Below are 18,472 nucleotides of genomic sequence, written 5' to 3'. Positions count from 1 at the left end.
TTATATGGCTAATTCATGTTGTTGTACAGCAGAAACTAACACAACATTGTAAAGCAATTATATTCCAATTAAAAAAGGAAATAGGTCCCAGAACACAATGTGTTTATCTTTAAGAGGAGACTTTTTCTTATCATCAAAAAGGGAGATATTTAAAAGTTTTAAAGTAGAAAAAAAATTCAGATTTAGAATTAGAAAAATCTCTCTGACAGTTGCATGGATGAAGAATCCAACAACTAGACTAGAGGAAGAAGAAACCTAATATTCTATTCCAGAACAGAGAGGGTGATGGCTGTTATTAAAGCAGTGTGAGCAGGAGAGGAAGGGAAGAGATGGATTTCATAAAAATTTAGAAAATGACCAACGTTGATATGATTGATAAAATTAATTTACTGAAATGTTTAAAAATCTATATAACAGTGAAGCTTCCAACAGAGTTTCTCTCTTCTCTATGGAAGAATAGAGGTTCTATTTTTTGGATGGTTTCACTAGAAAACAGAACCTGAGGCGAAGCTTATATGCAAAGATTTTACCGGGCCCCTAGGCAAGGAAGACAATAATGAGAGGCAATTACTTGGAGGAAAAGCAAATACAAAGTGATGAGCTATTAAACAAGCCCTGGCCTCTTGGAAATATTACTGGTTGATCAGTCATGTGGCATGCATGGGAATACCGCACCTCAAACACCTGCCACTGGGGAGGACAAGGCACTTACTCTCTCTTTCCAATCATCTGCTTTTTGTTGCCCACAGCTTTTCCCATGGATCATTAACTCTCCTGTGCTTCCAAGAGTGTTACCCGGACACTACAGTCTGATGCTGGAGACTTCACATGCAGAATGAGGCACTTCGTGTAAGTCCAAAAGTGTTGGGAATTGTCAGAGTTTCCTTGAAGCCTGGTAGGTGTAGCCTGGGTACTGGAGTTTCTTGGGATCCGCCAGCAGACATGATGGACTTCAGACAACTACTGGGCTTAAGAGATGTGGCAGATCACCTCTCATATAGGTCACTGGTAGCTGGACAAGATCTGGGTCTCTCCTCTTCTTTTCTCTCATCTCCTCCCTATCTACACCTTCAACCCCCAGTCTCTCCTTTTCTCTGCTAGGTAGTTAGAAAGGAAAAAGGAGTCCAGAAAGGCGGTGGCTAAAAGACAAAGAAGGGAAAAGCCTGCAAAAATAGAACAAAGGAAGGTCTGAGGACCAGAGTGAGAACCCCAGGTGAAACAAAGAGCCCTCCTGGCTAGCCCAATTTACATACGACAGGCTTGGGGCGGGGGTGGGGACATAGAAAGAGGAGCCAAAATCGAGCCTCTGGCCTCTCTTCTCTTCACATCTTTTGGATCAGCCCGCCCTCATGTATCAAGGATGTATTTTTCATTGCTTGCCAAATAAAACAACTGTAACACTGGTCCATCCGTTGCTTCAATTTTTTGCTGCAGCGAGACAGAACTGAGGAAATTACAAACTTCCCCAACAAAAATGGTGCCCTGACTCAGATTTAACCTGGCTGAAACAACCTCTGCTTGGCCCCTTTGAGGCTGAGGCCAAGCACAGCAGAAGCCCAACTTGGAGAAAGTTCCCACCATGGAAGCTGAACATGAAGAAAATCCAGCGCAGTGGAAGTGACAAGAAGCCCAGCATGCTGGAAACCAGGACAACAAAAACAAACTCATCAGAAAGCTCACACGGTTCAGTCTCTGTTTCCAGGAGACCTCCGGTTAAGGTAGGAAGTCCTCACTCCTATGGTTGGAAGGACATATGGCTAACAAAATCTTAATTCCTTTACAATCTCTCACTTCTTATTTCCTCAACACCCCATCCTCAAATAGGTGAACAGCAGTGGGTGCGATTGAGGGACTCTCGAGAGGCTACTCCCCAGTGTGTCCCAAAAGTTCCACTATCTTCTGCCCTCTTGTAGCTGTTGCCCAGGTGGGTGTGGGTTCTTCTGTCCTTAACCTTCTTTGTGCCAAGGATCAGGCCAATGAAAACTGTGAGCACAGGTTAGGTATTTAGCAGATTTTCTGGGAGAAGCAAGGTCCAATGCTGTAAAGAGCAATATTGCATAGGAACCTGGAATGTCAGGTTCATGAATCAAGGCAAATTGGAAGTGGTCAAACAAGAGATGGCAAGAGTGAATGTCAACATTCTAGGAAACAGTGAACTGAAATGGACTGGAATGGGTGAATTTAACTCAGATGACCATTATCTCTACTACTGCAGGCAGGAATCCCTCAGAAGAAATGGACTAGCCATCATGGTCAACAAAAGAGTCCGAAATGCAGTACTTGGATGCAATCTCAAAAACGACAGAATGATCTCTGTTCGTTTCCAAGGCAAACCATTCAATATCACAGTAATCCAAGTCTATGCCCCAACCAGTAAAGCTGAAGAAGCTGAAGTTGAACGGTTCTATGAAGACCTACAAGACCTTTTAGAACTAACACCCAATAAAGATGTCTTTTTCATTATAGGGGACTGGAATGCAAAAGTAGGAAGTCAAGAAACACCTGGAGTAACAGGCAAATTTGGCCTTGGAATACGGAATGAAGCAGGGCAAAGACTAATAGAGTTTTGCCAAGAAAATGCACTGGTTATAACAAACACACTCTTCCAACAACACAAGAGAAGACTCTATACATTGACATCACCAGATGGTCAACACCGAAATCAGATTGATTATATTCTTTGCAGCCAAAGATGGAAAAGCTCTATACAGTCAGCAAAAACAAGACCAGGAGCTGACTGTGGCTCAGACCATGAACTCCTTATTGCCAAATTCAGACTGAAATTGAGGAAGTAGGGAAAACCACTAAACCATTCAGGTATGACCTAAATCAAATACCTTATGATTATACAGTGGAAGTGAGAAATAGATTTAAGGGCCTAGATCTGATAGATAGAGTGCCTGATGAACCATGGAATGAGGTTCATGACATTGTACAGGAGACAGGGATCAAGACCATCCCCATGGAAAAGAAATGCAAAAAAGCAAAATGGCTGTCTGGGGAGGCCTTACAAATAGCTGTGAAAAGAAGAGCTAAGGAGAAAAGGAAAAGCAAAAAGCAAAGGAGAAAAGGAAAGATATAAACATCTGAATGTAGAGTTCCAAAGAATAGCAAGAAGTGATAAGAAAGCCTTCTTCAGTGATCAATGCAAAGAAATAGAGGAAACAACAGAATGGGAAAGACTAGGGATCTCTTCAAGAAAATCAGAGATACCAAAGGAACATTTCATGCAAAGATGAGCTTGATAAAGGACAGAAATGGTATGGACCTAACAGAAGCAGAAGATATTAATAAGAGATGGCAAGAATACACAGAAGAATTATACAAAAAAGATCTTCACAACCCAGATAATCACGATGGTGTGATCACTGACCTAGAGCCAGACATCCTGGAATGTGAAGTCAAATGGGCCTTAGAAAGCATCACTATGAACAAAGCTAGTGGAGGTGATGGAATTCCAGTGGAGCTATTTCACATCCTGAAAGATGATGCTGTGAAAGTGCTGCACTCAATATGCCAGCAAATTTGGAAAACTCAGCAGTGGCCACAGGACTGGAAAAGGTCAGTTTTCATTCCAATCCCAAAGAAAGGCAATGCCAAAGAATGCTCAAACTACCACACAATTGCACTCATCTCACATGCTAGTAAAGTAATGCTCAAAATTCTCCAAGCCAGGCTTCAGCAATATGTGAACCATGAACTTCCTGATGTTCAAGCTGGTTTTAGAAAAGGCAGAGGAACCAGAGATCAAATTACCAACATCCACTGGATCATAGAAAAATCAGGAGAGTTCCAGAAAAACATCTCTTTCTGCTTTATTGACTATGCCAAAGCCTTTGACTGTGTGGATCACAATAAACTGTGGAAAATTCTGAAAGAGATGGGAATACCAGACCACCTGATCTGCCTCTTGAGAAATTTGTATGCAGGTCAGGAAGCAACAGTTAGAACTGGACATGGAACAACAGACTGGTTCCAAATAGGAAAAGGAGTACGTCAAGGCTGTATATTGTCACCCTACTTATTTAACTTCTATGCAGAGTACATCATGAGAAATGCTGGACTGGAAGAAACACAAACTGGAATCAAGATTGCCGGGAGAAATATCAATAACCTCAGATATGCAGATGACACCACCCTTACGGCAGAAAGTGAAGAGGAACAAAAAGCCTCTTGATGAAAGTGAAAGTGGAGAGTGAAAAAGTGGGCTTAAAGCTCAACATTCAGAAAATGAAGATCATGGCATCCCGTCCCACCACTTCATGGGAAATAGATGGGGAAAGAGTGGAAACACTGGCAGACTTTATTTTTCTGGGCTCCAAAATCACTACAGATGGTGACTGCAACCATGAAATTAAAAGACGCTTACTCCTAGGAAGGAAAGTTATGACCAACCTAGATAGCATATTCAAAAGCAGAGACATTACTTTGCCAACATCTAGTCAAGGCTATGGTTTTTCCTGTGGTCATGTATGGATGTGAGAGTTGGACTGTGAAGAACGCTGAGCACCGAAGAATTGATGCTTTTGAACTGTGGTATTGGAGAAGCCTCTTGAGAGTCCCTTGGACTGCAAGGAGATCCAACCAGTCCATTCTGAAGGAGATCAGCCCTGGGATTTCTTTGGAAGGAATGATGCTAAAGCTGAAACTCCAGCACTTTGGCCACCTCATGCGAAGAGTTGACTCATTGGAAAAGACTCTGATGCTGGGAGGGATTGGGGGCAAGAGGAGAAGGGGGCGACAGAGGATGAGATGGCTGGATGGCATCACTGACTCAATGGACGTGAGTCTCAGTGAACTCCGGGAGTTTGTGATGGACAGGGAGGCCTGGCGTGCTGGGATTCATGGGGTCGCAAAGAGTCGGACACGGCTGAGTGATTGATCTGATCTAATCTGCGAGGTTATGAAGGGGATTCCTCAGCACATTTTTCCCACTGTTTTTTCCTCCTTTAGCTCCTCTCTCCATCTATGTCACTGTTTACAAAGTATTGGGCAAGTCATCATCTTCCCATTTCTGAAAGTTGTGCTTGAAATTGTTTATCTAATATTGGGACTCAAACCTACGAGGCAGGGATTCTGTGCTATGCTGAGTCACTCAGTAGTATCAGACTGGGACTTGAGCCTGACCAAAACCCAAGGTGCCTGGTTTTAGGATCTAATGAAGCTCAGGCTCTTGATGTCTCATTGCAAAATTTCAGTGAGAGACAGAGCAATAGGTAAGAGTTGGATTTGTTCAGATTTGGAGAGAGGCACACTCCAGGAGGTGGGCCATCACAGAGGGGAGTCCAGCGGCCATGGAATGTGGTATGGTTAGTTTTCGCTAGCTGGGTGATTTCACGTTCTAATGAGTGGGAGCTTCATTCCAACAATTGGGGAAATATCCACTCCTTGGTCTTTCAACAGTGCCTTGAAACTGTCCTGGCACCATTGGGTGTGTCATTTAGCTAACAGATCAAGAATTAAGGTTTAGTTAAATTTGACTTGTCTGACATTTTGAACGCATTTGATTTTATTCAGTTTATATTATGCCCCTGGGGTATGTCATTCTTTCAAAAGTTGTGCCCTATCCCTTACCTCCTATTTCATGCTCTTTTCCTGAGCCCTGTCTGGACCCACAATGTTGCCTCTACAATCTTCTGAAGGGACAACCAGAAAATAGCTGGTCCTTGAGAGAAAAATACTGTATAATATCCAATCCCTCTGGATATTCAAGCCTTCATCTTCCAGGTTTCCTACATGTGCAACAACAGCATTTCTCAGTAAACCCGCTAGGGCAGGTGACAGGTACATAATGCCTGCTAGAAGTCCATCTGTTGGTGGCATCACGTCAAGGGCAATTGGGCTTCCAGGGATGTTTGCCACTTTGGGAATTAGCCCTGCAGGCTGCTTGGGCCCAAACCCTAACCACCCTTCTCCTAAAGTTACAAACCTACCCCCAGATCAAATCTTCAGTCCACTTTTGTGGAACATCTGGCTTTTTTGCCTCTCACCAATTTGTTCTTAAACCATTTACCAACTCCTACAATCAGGACCCTGACCCTTTGTAGGCAACATCACTCCATCCCGCTTGTTATTAAAATAATCTTAATGCCTCTAACAGAGCCAGATAACCTATTTCTTTGTCATTACTTCTGGTATTACCTAAAATGGGTCTATGACAATGAAATATTTACATTGGAAACACCCTAAGCTGTTCTTATGGAGGACTAGGGGAAGAAATTGGTGACTTACTTTCCCTTAGAGCAATAAGAAGATAAACCATATGGCTGTTTCACCAGGATCCCAGTCTCAGGGCACAGGCTTGGATTGCTTTACATCATGGTATTTATTCCCATCTGTGGTGGACAAACCAGCAATGAGTGAAGATTACAACCCCTTAATCCTACGCAGCACTGGTCATGCTGGAGACATTGGAGATGACCAACTCCAGTCCAGGGTCCCCAGGAGGTCGACTTGCCTTGAACTGCCTAAGAATCTGGTCCTCAGAAGGTTGTCACGCCTCAGCCTGCTCAGGGATCTGCCAGTCCAGGGGTCCCCAGGAGGTCAACATGTCTCGACCTGCCCAGGGACCCAATTCTGGGAAGGCCAACCTGCCTTGACCTGCCCCGTGATTCAATCTCCAGGAGGCTGTCACACCTCAGCCTGCCTGGGGGTCTGCACCCTGACCCAGGGATGCCTGGCTCTCAGGTTGCAACAATACTGGCTAGGATAAGTCTCAAATAGACTTACCCCTAAGGAAGTCCATGCATAATAACAGAAGGAGGCCTATTGGTGTTTTTCTTTTTTCTTTTCATCCCTGTCATCACTGTCTTTCAGATGGGAAATAACCAATCCACTTCCCAACAGATGCCCTTGAGATGCATCCTTGATAACTGGAAGATTTTTAATCCTCTAACTCTAAGGAGAAGTTGCTTAAAATTCTTTTGTGCCACTGTGTTGCCACAGTATCCTCTGGGGGACGAGGAACACTGGCCTGAGGATGTGAGTTTAAATTACAATACCATCCTTCAGCTAGACTTATTCTGAAAAAGATGAGGGAAATAGACAAAGATCCCCTATGTCCAAATTTTCTTCTGACTAAGATATATGAAGGAACTCTATCTTAAGTATGGGATTGTTGTATGTCTTAAAAGTAAGCCTACAAGGCAAATGGTGTTAGGCACAGACAACCAAGAGAAGGAAGTCCCCCATGCAGGCTTACCTCCTATGGCTCCCGAGTTGCCTGATGCTTCTTTCCCATATCCAAAAGTGCCTCCATATCTGGGAGCACCCCCTCCACAAAAGCCAACTCAAGTAGGTCCCTTAGTTGAAACTGGAGGAGAATTCAGACCAGCCGAAGCCCATAAGCCCTTCTTCCTCTTAGAACTAAGACAAATCCAATAAGACCTGGGAAGCTATACAGATGACCCAGGCAAATATATAGATACACTCCAACACACTATCTTGGCCTTTGACTTGCCACGGAAGGACACCATGGTCATATTTAGTCAAACTTCATCTGACCCTGAGCATGCTAGGGTCTTAAAGGAAGCCCGAAGCTATGTTACAGGACTTCACATTTCAAGTGATAAATACCCAGTAGGGGAAACTGTGGTCCCCTCCTCAGATCCTAATTGGAATTATAATGACCCTGAGCACATCTGGGAAAGGGATCATTTTCTGATCTGTGTAAAGGCAGGACTAAAAGTAGCCCAGCAAAAAGTAATCAGCTATGCCTGGCTCTCAGCAATAACTCAGGAGCCCAACAAGAACCCCATTGCCTTTCTGGAAAAGCTAAAAGAGGCCCTCCAAAAGTTTACCAATCTGGACTTAGACTCTTACGAGGGACAGGTGATTCTAAAGGACAAATTCCTGTCCCAGTGTGCATCGGACATCAGGATAAAGTTACAACAGCTACAGCAGCAGGATCCTGCTACCTCTTTAGATGAGATGCTCCAGACAGCCACCAATACCTTTTATAACAGATAACAGTAGAGGGAAGGCAAGGCCCAGGACAGGAAGAGAAGGAAAGAGACAAAGCATGCCCAGATCTAGCTGCCCACCTGGGAAGCCCTATGGAAAAACCTGAGTCCTTAAAAGACAAGGCATGAACAAATGTCTAATCTGTAGACAGGTGGGACATTGGGCAAAACAGTCTCCAAACCATGGCAAGTCTCCTAAAATGGCTTGCTACAAATGCCATCAATTGGGACATTGAGTGGCACTCTGCCCTGGGGACCCAGGAGCCTCAAGATCAAGTGTCAAGCTTCCCTCATGATAGTTCCACAGGACTGAAGCAGCCCACTCCAGCCAGCCCACCTGTCACTATCATGAGGCTAGAGCCAAGGATGCAACTGCATGTGGCAGGTAGGCCCAAGAATTTCTTAGTTAACACAGGAGCTACCTACTCTGTCCTGCCTTCCTACTCTGGAGCCTTCTCCTCTCAAATCTGTACCATTTGGGGTGCTACAGGAAAAACAGTTACAAAAAGATTCACCCAAGCACTTCTTTGTTGCTGGGAAAGACAAATATTTTCCCACCAGTTTCTGGTGGTCCCTGAGTGTCCTACTCCCTTATTGGGAAGAGATAAACTCACTAAACTGGGGACCACCCTTGTGATAGGAAGCTTTTTAGCCCCTGAAGTCCTACAGCTTCTGGTTACTACTGAGGAACCCATTATACCCTCTCCAATAGGGAGGGACCATGGGAGAACAAAATTAACCCCCAGGTATGGGGCCAGGGGACTCCTGGATGAGCCCACCAAGCTGAACCAGTTGTCATTGTCCTCCGAGATCCCACTCAGTTTCCAAACTGAAACAGTACCCCCTCAGAAGAGAAGTTCAGAAAGGACTACAGCCTCTAATAAATAAATTCCTTGCCTGTGGGCTATTGGTTACCACCAATTCTCCATGTAACACCCCGATCCTCCCTGTAAAGAAAAAGGACAGGACCTGGCAAATGGTTCAAGATCTCTAGATCATAAATGAAGCTGTAGTCCCCCTGCTCCATCCCACAGTACCCAATCTGTATGTAATCTTGGGAGAAATTCCACCCAGTGCCAAGTGGTCTACAGTCCTGGATCTCATAGATGCATTCTTTTGCATACCACTGGCTAAAGAATCCCAATATCGTTTTGCCTTCTAGTGGGAGGCTCCAGGAGAAAAACACCAACAGATGACTTGGACAGGGGTTCAGAGATAGTCCCCACCTGTATGGGCAGGCTCTTTACTGGGATCTCCTAGATCTGGACCTGAGATCTAATGGGAAAATATTAAAATATGTACATGACCTATTAATCTGCTCTCCAGATGAGATAAATGCCCAGCAACCTACCAATTCAGGTTCTAAACTTCTTGGCAGAGAAGGGATTAAAGTCTCCCATGCTAAGGCACAGATGGTTGAGACAAAGGGCACTTACCTGGGAGTTCAGATTACACATAGGTCCAGGAGGCTGTCTTCTGATAGAGTCCAAGTAATCCTCCAGTTGTGCTCCCCCATGACTCAAAAACAATTGTGAGCTTTCTTTAGGCTAACTGGATATTGTAGAATCTGGATACCCAACTATGGGCTAATTGTCCAGCCCTTATGTGAAAACTTGAAGGGATAGGATGATTCAATCCCACTGATGTGGGGAACTCCTCAAAATAAGGCAGAGGCTACGCTAAAACAAGCCTTAATTCAAGCTCCTACCTTGAGGTTGCCAGACCCAGAAAAAGCATTCCAAATGTATGTCCATGAAAAGGAAGTAGTAGCCTTGGGAGTGTTAACTCAAATGTTGGAACCTGAGCCCTAGCGTGTAGCTTACTTATCCAAGAGGATAGACCCAACCGCCCAAGGCTGGCCTCCCTGCTTTCAGCATCTTGCAGCTATTACAATCCTGATAGATGATGCTTTAAAACTCTTTTTGGGGGGCAAACTAACTATTTTTACCAGCCACCAAGTGAAACAATTCCTAAATAAGAGGCCATTTATGGATGTTTGATTAAAGAATCCTCAGATATCAAGTAGTGTTGATGGAAAATCCAGGCCTGACTGTATCCCCTTGTGAGGTTCTTAACCCAGCCACCCTCCTGCCTTCCCCTGAGGGCTCTCTCCCCTTTCACTCTTGCCTAGAAACCTTGGACCACCAGACAAAACCCCGAGAGGGAGTGTCAGAAGATCCTCTGACCAATCCTGAGGAAATCTGGTACACTGATGGAAGCAGCTTTGTCTTGGATGGAAAAAGAAGAGCCAAATATGCAGTAGTCTCCAATTTTGAGCCAATGGAGGCTAAACCTTTTGACACCAGGTACTTCAGCCCACTTAGCTGAGCTCATAGCCCTGACTTGAGCTTTAGAGCTAGGAAAAGGAAAAAGAGTAGCCATTTACACTGACTTCAAGTATGCCTTTCTGGTACAACATGCACATGCTGATAGTTGGAAAGAAAGAAGCCACTTGATCACCTGAGGGTCCCCAACCAAATATGGTGATCAAATCCTTTGGCTCTTGGAGACAGTTCATCTACCAACTGAGGTTTCAGTCTCCCGTTGTAAATGACACCAAAAAGGGAGCATGGAAGTGGCATGAGGCAACCTGGCAGCTAAGAGAGCAGCATTACAGAAGAATGGCCTGACAGGGGTTTCTACCTTAGTTCCACAGGCTAATTTGTCAGAAACTCCTTCATATACTAAACGTCAGACTTAAATCCAAGAGTGGGGGCTTTCAAGATGATTATATGGGGTAGTTCCAAAAGGAGGGACTCCTTTTTCTGCCTGGGAACCTTCAATGGAAGTTGGCTAACTGATTACACGCCACCACTCATTTAGGGGAGAAGGCCCTCCAAAGATTACTACAAAGGACTTTCAGAGGAATAGGCCTCCAAATGACTATAAGGCAAGAGATCTCCTCTTGCCCCACTTGCCAATTGGAAAACCTCCAAGGAGCTCAAAGACCCCAATTGGCTCAGCCCATAGAATGAAATAGGACCTATCCAGGAGAGGTAGGCAGATGGACTGGCAGATTGGCTTCATCCAGATGCCAGTTTCTCAAGGGTATAAACCTATTAGCCATGATAGATAACATTCACAGGATGGATTGAAGGCTTTCCAACCCGGACTGAGAAGGCTGAGGAGGTGGTAAAAAAAAAAAAAAAAAAATCAAAACTGTTGCATGAAATCATTCCAAGGTTTGGTCTGCCCAGGTCATTACAAAGTGACAACGGGACATCATTTACTTCTAAAGTCACCGAAGAGGTCTCTAGCATTCAGTTCAGTTCAGTTCGGTTACTCAGTTGTGTCTGACTCTGCAACCCCATGAATCGCAGCACGCCAGCCTCTCTGTCCATCACCAACTCCGAGAGTTCATTCAGACTCACGTCCATCGAGTCAGTGATGCCATCCAGCCATCTCATCCTCTGTCATCCCCTTCTCTTCCTGCCCCCAATCCCTCCCAGCATCAGAGTCTTTTCCAATGAGTCAACTCTTCACAAGAGGTGGCCAAAGCACTGGAGTTTCAGCTTTAGCATCATTCCTTCCAAAGGAATCCCAGGGCTGATCTCCTTCAGAATGGACTGGTTGGATCTCCTTGCAATCCAAGGGACTCAAGAGTCTTCTCCAACACCACTGTTCAAAAGCATCCATTCTTCCGTGCTCAGCTTTCTTCACAGTCCAACTCTCACATCCATACATGACCACAGGAAAAACCATAGCCTTGACTAGACAGACCTTTGTTGGCAAAGTAATGTCTCTGCTTTTTAATATGCTGTCTAGGTTTGTCATAACTTTCCTTCCAAGGAGTAAGCGTCTTTTAATTTCATGGTTGCAGTCACCATCTGCAGTGATTTTGGAGCCTCAAAAAATAAAGTCTGACACTATTTCCACTGTTTCCCCATTTATTTCCCATGAAGTGATGGGACCAGATGCCATGATCTTCATTTTCTGAATGTTGAGCTTTAAGCCAACTTTTTCACTCTCCTCTTTCACTTTCATCAAGAGGCTTTTTAATTCTTCTTCACTTTCTGACCTAAGGGTGTTGTCATCTGCGTATCTGAGGTTATTGATATTTCTCCCAGCAATCTTGATTCCAGCTTGTGCTTCTTCCAGCCCAGCGCTTCTCATGATGTACTCTGCATATAAGTTAAATAAGTAGGGTGACAATATACAGCCTTGACATACTCCTTTTCCTATTTGGAACCAGTCTGTTGTTCCATATCCAGTTCTAACTGTTGCTTCCTGACCTGCATATATGTTTCTCAGTAGGCAGGTCAGGTGGTCAGGTATTCCCATCTCTTTCAGAATTTTCCACAGTTTATTGTGATCCACACAGTCAAAGGCTTTGGCATAGTCAATAAAGCAGAAAGAGATGTTTTTCTGGAACTCTCTTGCTTTTTCCATGATCCAGTGGATGTTGGCAATTTGATCTCTGGTTCCCCTGCCTTTTCTAAAACCAGCTTGAATATCTGGAAGTTCATGGTTCACGTATCATTGAAGCCTCTCTTGGAGAATTTTGAGCATTACTTTACTAGCATGTGAGATGAGTGCAATTGGGCTGTAGTTTGAGCATTCTTTGGCATTGCCTTTCTTTGGGATAGGAATGAAAGCTGACCTTTTCCAGTTCTGTGGCCACTGCTGAATTTTCCCAATTTGCTGGCATATTGAGTGCAGCACTTTCACAGCATCATCTTTCAGGATTTTATATAGCTCAAACTGAATTCCATCACCTCCACTAGCTTTTTTCATAGTGATGCTTCCTAAGGCCCACTTGACTTCACAGTCCAGGATGTCTGGCTCTAGGTGAGTGATCACACCATCGTGATTATCTGGGTCATGAAGATCTTTTTTGTACAGTTCTTCTGTGTATTCTGCCACCTTTTCTTAATATCTTCTGCTTCTGTTAGGTCCATACCATTTCTGTCCTTTATTGAGCCCATCTTTGCATGAAGTGTTCCCTTGGTATCTCTAATTTTCTTAAAGAGATTTCTCATTTTTCCCATTCTGTTGTTTTCCTCTATTTCTTTGCACTCTTCACTGAGGAAGGCTTTCTTATCTCTTGTTGCTATTCTTTGGAACTCTGCATTCAGATGCTTATATCTTTCCTTTTCTCCTTTGCTTTTCGCTTCTCTTCTTTTTACAGCTATTTGTAAGGCCTCCCCAGACAGCCATTTTGCTTTTTTGCATTTCTTTTCCATGGGGATGGTCTTGATCCCTGTCTCCTGTACAATGTCATGAACCTCATTCCATAGTTCATCAGGCAGTCTATCTATCAGATCTAGTCCCTTAAATCTATTTCTCACTTCCACTGTATAATCATAAGGGATTTGATTTAGGTCATACCTGAATGGTCTAGCGGTTTCCCCCACTTTCTTCAATTTAAGTCTGAATTTGGCAATAAGGAGTTCATGATCTGATCCACAGTCAGCTCCGGGTCTTGTTTTTGCTGACTGTATAGAGCTTCTCCATCTTTGGCTGCAAAGAATATAATCAATCTGATTTCAGTGTTGACCATCTGGTGATGTCCATGTGTGTTGGGCATTATTTATTATATCCATTATGCCTGGAAGCCTCAGCCTTCAGGAAGATTAGAAAGAGCCAACCATTTCTTAAAATCAGTGATAAAAAAGATAACCCAGGAGCCATCCCTGGGATGGAAGGAGGCTTTACCAATAGCTTTCCTCTGCACCCGTATTTCCCCTAAGGAACAGGTTAGCTTTAGTCCTTATGAGATGCTATATTGGAGCCCTTTTGTTTATGTCAGTGACCTCTTCCTAGATCCCTCCAGTCTTATACCATGGCCATTGAGCAATTCCAACAGGATATATGCTTGTGGGGTATCAACAAGGACCCACAAGTTTATAAAGAGCCACCACTATATTTTCCAGGGGATCAAGTCATAATTAAAGTCTGGAAAGATAGGTCACCAAAGGCTCGACTCCAGCCCATGTGGAAGGGCCCCTACCCTGTAATACCTTCTACCTCCATAGCAGTCAAGGTAATAGGACATGACTCCTGGATTTACCACTCATGAGTCAAGCCATGGAAAAAAATAGAAGAGGACATTTAATACATCTGTGAGCCCCTGGGAGATCCCAGATACCTATTCAGAACTACAAATCAGTGTCATTCTAATGAAACCCCCAAAATTAGTTTTCTGGGGATAAGGATAGCTCTAAAGAGGTAACACAGCTTGGCAGGCGTTGTACTCCAAAATAGACAGGAGATAGATCTCCTGATCACTGAACAAGGATGGACTGGAGCCATCTTGAATGAGATATGTTGTTTCTGGGTAAATACTTCCAGCTAAGTTAAAGAACGTCTCACAGTCCTTAAGAAAAACATTCAGATCCTATAGGATCTCAAAGAATGAGCTGGAGAGTTCTTGGGGTGACTACAACCTCTCTTTGGAGGATATGTCTCCCAGCAATGAGGAATTTCGAGTTGGGTAATGCCCCTACTAATCCATGTTATCATCATATTGATGTTGTTTATGATTGCTCCATGTATTATCAATTGTCTAACCCATTTTGTCTCTGCCCAGGTCAACAAGCTACAACATGCAGTGCCAGTTCAGCAAGGATATATAAAACTATACCCGACCATGGAAATTATCACTCACCCTTAGATGGACACTGCTATAAGGACTGTTAGGCTTGAGACTAGCAAGAGAGGGAGGTCCAATGCCCCTCGCCATCCCAGTTCAGCAGGAAGTAGCCAGAGAGACCTTTATAGACCTCTACCCAAAGAACTGGGCCTCCCATCTCTTGAAGGGGGGAATGTTAGGTGGTTGTAATAGGAAAAAAGGAGTCCAGAAAGGACTAAAAGTGGGGGCTAAAAGAAAAAGAAGGGAAAAGCCAGCAAAAATAGAACAAAGGAAGGTCTGAGGACTGGAGTGAGAACCTCAGGTGAAACAAAAGCCCTCCTGGTTAGCCCAATTTACATAGGGCAGGCTCAGGGGAAGGAGGAAAAAAAGATAAAAAGAGGAGCCAAAATTGAGCCTCTGACCTCACTTCTAATCTTTTGGGTCAGCCCACCCTCACACCTCGAGGATGTATTTTCCTTTGCTTGCCAAATAAAACTGAGCTGTAACAATGGTCCGTCCGTATCTTGAAATTTTTGCTGTGGCGAGACAGAACCAAGGAAATTACAAATTCCCCCAACACTTCTTTTTTTCCATGACCATAATGAAAATCAAGGAAGTCAAACTAATCACTATTATATTGAATCTTTGTCCACTAACTGAAAACTGTAGACATAATCCCTACTTTTTCAACCATTTTACCATAGTTACTTGGATCATTCATTTTTCCCCCTTTGATCTGGTTTTTATCTTAATTCCTAGATTTCAATGAATTGAATATATTCCACAGAATTTTTCTCTACTTTGATTTGGTATTTTCACTCTCAAAGTTTAATTATTTGAGGAAGGTGATTTTCTTTATTTTAATCTCAAACAATGAAGAAAAATAAATGTTTAGTTGTACAGGATGAGTTTTGGAAAGTGCATGAAAGAGAGTTTATATGTGTGTGTGTGTGTGTGTGTGTGTGTGTGTGTGTGTGTAGAGGTATATTTATTTTTCATTGCCAAAGCATAGGAAAGCAAAATAGTAATGGTGTAGGCAGAAGTGAACTAGAGGATATTTAGACACTGATTAGTTTGAATTTCATGAAGAAGAAAGAAAAAAAGTCAGTTATGACAACAGGAATTTTGAATTGATGGAAGTCAGAAAGATATTGTGTAAGCAAACTAGAGAGCATTGTTGAACTTGGAAAATCAAGTAGAAATAGATTAACACTCTCCCTATTTCCAACAGAATTTGTGCTATTGTGGAAGACAACCAAATAAGTTCAAAAAGGGTCATATCTTGTGTATTTTTTAATGATATGATGCCAATTGTCTAAGAGACATACAGAATATAAGTACTTAATATTATGGTTGTTTATTTCACTTTGTTTTAAATATTCGTAATATGTGTATATTTATTGTTCTTTTTTTTTCTTCTAAATTTGCTTGACTAAATTTTGTATTTTGCAATAGTGTTACCATGAACTCTTAAGCCCCCTGTGTCTTTTAAGGGCACACTGCTCTTAGGCTGGCATGTTGGGCAGGGATTCAGTTGGTACCACTGTGAATGTTCTCCCTCAGCTGAAAATGAGTAAGGTGACATCTCACTTTGCCAAGCAGTCCATAAGCCATAAATAGGTTCATGTCTATTGTTCTGTCATAGTTATTAATAGCACATTCACTCACTCTCAAAAGTGTCCTGGTTTGGATGATAAATAAAAGAAGTCCAAAATGAGGGCAAGAAGACTGCTGCCAGGAAGTTAAAATAGAGAATTAATAGAAGGGATCCATTCAGAGACAGGCAAGTACATCTTCTGGCCAGAATTAAGGTCATTGGAAAGTAAGAGCATATCTAAAGAAACAGTATTTCAATCAGAGAACAGTTAGTGAGTAAAATAAGTCTAGAAATAATAATTGTCACAGATTCTGCTTGTGCAAGCATGACCCAAGTGCAATGATGTTGGGTCAGGATATTTCTATAACTGTTTTTGTTTTTGTTTTTTAGGCTATACCACTCAGCATGCAGAATCTGAGGTCCCAGACCAGGTATCAAACTCTTGCCCCCTGCATTGGAAGCATGGAGTCAACCACTGGAATGCCAGGGAAATTCCTGTATAATGTTTTAAGCACCTGAAAGTCCTCATTTTATTATGAAGATGCGTGAATATGCCAGTCATAGCATGATGACATTAATCATTTGAAATCTACAATTTTATTTCCTGTGCTCTAATACTGTGTCTATCAATCAGTCTTCTGGATTATCTTTTGACTTTTCTTGTAGAGCTATATATACTCATTCTTTTATTTAACTTTTATCTAGCATGTACCCTGTGTCCAGATGTGTAATGGTCAGTGGGGACACCAAGACAGATCATGCTGTCAAAAATCACTGCCATGATGAGAGAGAGAGTGAGAGACTGGAGGAGAGAAAAGGACAAGAGAGAGAGAAAGGTGAGGGGTAGGAAGACACAGAGAGAGAGAAACAATAAAATATTATTGTTTAGTGTGACAAACATGAGAGTATGGGAGCATCAAACCATGGGAACTGAAAATAGAGAGAGAAGAAAGTCAAGGAAGGCATCCTGGAGAAAGTGACCTTTAAGTGAAGTTGAGAATGTTGTTGTTTGGTCACTACATCATGTCCGATTCTTTTGCAACCCCATGAACTGTAGCCTGCTGGGCTCCTCTGTCATGGGATTTCCCTAGCAAGGTTACTAGAGTGAGGGGTTAGGAATAACATGAATGATAACAAGCTGATCAGAGGGAATAAAACATTGTCCGTTATAGGTAAAGGAGGACAAAAGAAGCAATTTACATTTGAAAATGCAGTGGCAATGGTTTTATTTTTTGCTTTTTAAAAATATTTAGATTCATTTCTTAGCTGATCTACATAGTCTAGTGAGGTTAACAACTATATTTCTCATGATAAACAAATTGCCTTTTTAGTGTTTTACAGCTTACCTATGGGACCTTGGCTAGAGGGAAAATACCCTTGCTTAGAATTTTATTGATGTAGAGAATTTTATTCTCAAAATATGAGAAAAGTTAAATATGGATTTAATGGTGAAATTTTGAAAATATATCCACTTTCCTTATGAATAGATCCCTGGCATCCATTTCTATGTCATGGACCTAGAAAATGGGAGGAACAGTAACATGTAAAAAAGGAGTATTAAATATTGGTTCCCATAAGGTGTGGAAGAGAATCAGAATATTATAGAAGCTTCATGAAACAGTAAGAAGACAGCTGATAGAATAAGGTTTACCTCTAGAAGAGACAAAATGTTTCTCACCAGACTAAGGATTAACATCAATCACAAATGTCTATGTTACCTACAACAGATGAAGTGGTACCAAGTGATAGGAAAAGACTAGGGGTCTTTAGCAAACCAAGAGAACAACTAAAAATTTGCCAGCTCTAGGCTCTACAGTGAGTAACATCTTAAGAAAAAGAAATCTGAGAGAAATCGAGGGCAGAAGGCAGATATAAATCTCTGCCCGGCAGCATCATACCTTCTTTACTAATAGCTCATTGACAACTTGGGGAAGAAGAGGTGATGGAGAAGAGGTGTGGAAGCCTGAACATATACCCAACAGTGATCAAAGAACCCTCCAGAAGATAATTTAGAGAATACCCTGGTGTTTCAGTAGCTAGGACTCTCAGCTTTCACTGCTGAGGGCACCTTGATTGCTGGTCAGGTAATTAAGGGACTTCTGTGTAGCTCAGACAGGTAAAGAATCTGCTTGCAATGCAGCAGACCTGGGTTCTATCCCTGGGTTGGGAAGATCCTCTGGAAAAAGGGAATGGCAACCTACTCCAGAGAATCCCATGGACAGAGGACCCTGGAAGGCTACAGTCCATGGGGTCGCAAAGAATCGTACAACAAACTAAGCAACTACGAGACCAAGCAACTAACACTACTACTACTACTAGGTAATTAAGATCCTACAAGCTGTG

The sequence above is a fragment of the Bubalus bubalis genome, chromosome 10 (assembly GCF_019923935.1).
Source record: "Bubalus bubalis isolate 160015118507 breed Murrah chromosome 10, NDDB_SH_1, whole genome shotgun sequence".
In the NCBI taxonomy this organism is placed as follows: domain Eukaryota; kingdom Metazoa; phylum Chordata; class Mammalia; order Artiodactyla; family Bovidae; genus Bubalus; species Bubalus bubalis.
Note: the sequence above shows the minus strand (reverse complement) of the source record.